Source organism: Octopus bimaculoides, chromosome 4 (genome assembly GCF_001194135.2).
Source record: "Octopus bimaculoides isolate UCB-OBI-ISO-001 chromosome 4, ASM119413v2, whole genome shotgun sequence".
Lineage (NCBI taxonomy): Eukaryota > Metazoa > Mollusca > Cephalopoda > Octopoda > Octopodidae > Octopus > Octopus bimaculoides.
The window spans coordinates 98,152,100-98,156,678 of NC_068984.1; the positions used below are offsets into that span (position 1 = coordinate 98,152,100).

A 4,579-nucleotide genomic window follows, 5' to 3' on the forward strand; every position below is an offset into this window, starting at 1 on the left:
CTGGAACCCTCGACGTCGTAAGCGACGGAGTCCCAACAACAACAACATATACACACGTACATATATACATACATATATATATATATACACATACATATATACATACGTACATATATACATGCAATGACCAAGACCTTTGGTTTATATGTCATGCTTGAGAAGAAGACCCATCAAGCTGAGCAGAACTGCAGTCATGGCAGATACTGGTGTCATGCAAATAACACCCATACTGGTGGCATGTAAGAGCACCCATTACACTCTTGGAGTGGTTAGCATTAAGAAGAGCATCCAACTGTAGAACCCCATTCCAAATCAGACTGGAGTCTGGTGCAGCTTTCCAGCTTGCCATCCCTGATCAAACCATCCAACCCATGCCAGCAAGGACAACGGACATTAAATGATGATAATGTACCTGTGTACTGTTTATATTTTATCTTGCAATATATATATATGTGTGTGTGTGTGTGTGTGTACATACATTTCTACAGCACAACTGCCTATGCCCATCATTATTCACAACTTAGAATTAATCTTATTCTAATTGTGGGCAGAGCCCTTGGTTTCCATCATCTGTATATAGGCTATCTCATTGGTAATGCTTTCTTGCATATAAGCATTTGTATATAGGCATTTGTATTCTCAAATAAATTACACTTCATATCTGAAGCTCTGATGAAACTGTAAGGTGTTACTCAGGCACTCAACTATGAGTCCATCACAGCTGTAAGCTAATTAACTTCATATGATAATTGTTTTTTTCCTTTGTCATCTCTTTTCTTATTACCACTCTGTACTTGACTAATGCTTCATTCAGAGGAATATGTACAATGAGTTCTAAAACAGATTATTAGTATCGCAATGCTTAAGCAAAATATTAAAATACATACATAAACACACACACGTTTTTTATTAAGAGCTATAGGTTGTTGAAATTGCACATGCTGCAAGAATAACTCTTTGTCCTGCTGTCATTGCAGAGAAATGTTTTTCAAGTTCAAGCAATATGTTATCATTAAGTACTTGCTGAAGAATGGGGGTCAAGATGCCTTACATTGACAGGAGGCAAGAAGTTGTTTACAAAGATGACACCTTGATAAGAGTAATGTGCACAGATGTATGAAGTATAAAGAAGGGGAAAACTGCACTAAAGACAAACCACACAGTAGATCATCAACTGTAACCACAACTATGAATTACCTGTGAGTAGACTAACTGATTTGCACAGACAGAAGTGTCACAATCCATGAGTTTGCTGCATAACTGTACAGTAGTATTACAAAAAATAGTGGAAGACTGTGTGTTTGAAAGTGGGTGCAATGTGTATACTTTGGTAGTTGACACAGAATCTGAAAAAAAGAAGGGTGGAAGGATGCTCTGATCAGCTGGAAGAGTTTGAAGCCAATGAAGACATGTTTTATTCTTATCTAGTGACAGGTGATGAAACATGGGTATATCATTATGATCTGAGGGTAAAAATGGTTTGGTCTGTGGAATGTCCCAACACCACTTGTCTTTGTCTTAAAAAGTTCCAGAGGTAGTAATTGGCCAAAAAAGTCATGGTAACCATTTCTTGAGATGAAGAGTATAATAAGGCTCATTGATTTTTTTGGAACATAGCTGTGCCATGAACTCTGAGCATTATATTAAAACACCAAAAAAGTTTAGAGAAGCCTATAGGAGGAAGACATGAGACAAAAATCTGAAAACAATACATTAGGCAATCGGCAAATTGGGTTGGTTAGTAATCCACAGTATATCCCAGATCTAGCATCCTCTGACTTCTACTTATTCATTCCGAATGATGAACAATCTTCGGGAAGAAGGATTCTGTGATGCAAATAAAATGAGGGTTGCTGTAAATATGTGGGTGCTAAAGTGCACACGCAAATCTTTTCAAAAATATTCGACAGTTGACTTCAACGATAGTACAAATGCATTACTTATCAAGAAAATAAATGGGTAATACCCTTGTGTAGGAGAAGAGCTGCTCTGCCAATTATTGTAATTTGAATGTCAATTAAGAAAAAAATGTCCAGTATAGCAATATTTTTTGTCCAACCCTCGTATACGGACGTATACATCCATATGTACATATACACACCCACACACATGCATAAATATATATATGCACACATATTTATATGTCTGTACAGATATACGTATAACTGTACAGCTATACAAACATATATATATACACACACATATGTAAGTTGAAGTACTTATAACTACATATAAATGTGTAGACAGATACACACATACACATTCCCAGATACACACTTTCGCATGAGTGTGTGTATACATATATACTCAAGAATATATATATATACATATATCAATGTAGACACGTGTAAATACAGACACACACACACACACACATATATATATATATACGTACACATACACACGTATAATTGTGTAAAAAAAAGCAAGAGGTTATTTTATATAGCTGTGTGTGTGAGTATATATATATATATATATATATATATATATATATATATACATACATATATATATACACATATATATATATATACACACACACACACATATATATATATATGATATTTACAAGTACCCAATATTACAACACCAGTAAAATGGAGAACTTGGAATAATTCACCAGTTAATTCTCCATAATGAAGCTGCAGAATAGATTTCGCCTCTCGCTCACACACACTGCAGAGGAACATTCAACTGTACCAAATACTTCTGCCACAGAAACCTATGGTTTATTTCACATAGAGACAGACATAGGTCTAGTAGTCTTGTAACCATACACACACACATACGTAAATATATACACATACATACACAAATATAGATGGACGCAGACATTTATTGCAGATAATGAATGATAGTTTGCACCATCACTCTCTTAACACTTCATTCGGGAGAGAGTGTACTACATACATTTAAGAGATGTAACCAATGGTAGAATCGAAGAAAGAATTTTGTTAAAAAGGAAGATTTGGAATAAATGAGAATGAGTGAGTAGATATATAAACAGATACATATGTGTGTGTGTGTGTGTGTTGTTTAGCCCTAGGGCAGCCCTGACTGACCATCTTCTATGCTTAAAGGCCATGCCAGCCGTGATCAGTTTCTTTGAATAGCTGGGGCTACATTCACTGTCCTTCCTTCTTTTGAAGTCAGTAGGCGTGATCGAAGCAATATTGACGGCTATTTCTAACAGCTCGAGCTTCTTCGTAGATGCACCTCTCGTAGCTTGTGAATGTATGTATAATATATGTGTGTGTATGGTGCATTATAAACAGTAGTAGTAATAGTAGACATCACAGTCAGTAGAGGGTTAGCTAAATAATTAATATAAACCATGGTAAACTCTCCTGCTGCTAGATAGATACTATATAATATATACGAACACTACAATATCGACAGACATTACATATTAACGATAGTTACTATGTAATATATACATAAATAGAAATGTAAGTAGGTAGATACTATATAATATAGACTGGTTTCTACACGGAGGGGGAGATCGGCGATCTTGCATAAAAAAACACCCAAGATGAAAATAATTATTGTTAATGGATGAGAGATGATGATGTATTGTTGAATTAACAGCTATATCTGCAAGAAAACCATATTTTGGCCAGTTTGTCAGTAGGAGTGAGAATGAAATCAAAGGGAAAAAAAACAACCAACTGGTCCCTCACTATATGACCAGTCAGCAGCTATTATATGTATATATATATATATATATACACACACACACACAGACGATTCAACTATATTCCACTCTTACCTTCTTTGGAAGTCGATGCTTTCTCCTTCTATTTCAGTAATAATGTCGCACTTGGTGGCAATAAAATTTCAACGAATGTCGAAGCTAGTAGTGTTATGAAACAAACGACATAGATTGTGTGAAGCGGTAAAGCGTTATAGAATCAAAGATATTAGTTCCTGATAATGTGGGCCATCGCCCTTGCTTTAGTCGTCCATCATAGGCGGAGACTGTCGGGACGGAGACGAAACCACTTCCGCTTTCAAGCAGCAAATGGCGCGCAATTTAGTCTGTAATACTCGATCAACTAGCAAGTTAGTCAAACACTACAAGTCATAGAAACTAGTAGTTGTTTTCTGTTCAACACCATTCAACTAGCAATTTTACAATTTAGTCTACACCACTCAACTGGTAACATTCTCGAGAACTTAAAATATTAGTGAACGAGTAATATTTTGTACTTATTCTGTAATTATTTCTGGTGACTACATTTAATGTTCCTTGCATTAAATGTTTTATCTCTTACTAAACAATTCTTTCATTTGTCTACGCCTTTCCCATCTTAGCGACCACCTTGAATTAACTTTACGCAACTAGAAAACTTCAGTCAAGTTTGTCTTCGTTCCTTAACTACGAACAACTCACCTGCGAATTCGACTATTAACTTTTCTTTAGTTTCAACTCGTGGCAACCTCCCATCAATTTAGTCTACTCCACTCAACACTAGTAGCCTCACTCAACTAGCATCACCACCTCAATTTAGTCAATATTACTAATTAGTAACTTTCTCTCAATTTTTTCTACACACAACCAGCAACACCTCCGTTACAT

General features: G+C 35.6%; 1 protein-coding gene across 1 annotated transcript in view; it reads right to left on the reverse strand.

Moving 5' to 3' along the window:
* Positions 1–3,999, reverse strand: part of LOC106872160 (E3 ubiquitin-protein ligase HECW2) — a 224,671-nt gene extending 220,672 nt beyond the window's left edge. Inside the window, exon 1 of the mRNA XM_052967651.1 lies at positions 3,770–3,999. The gene's annotated coding sequence lies outside the window, so the exon portion shown is untranslated. The remainder of the gene's footprint in view (positions 1–3,769) is intronic.
* Positions 4,000–4,579: the final 580 nt, after the last annotated feature.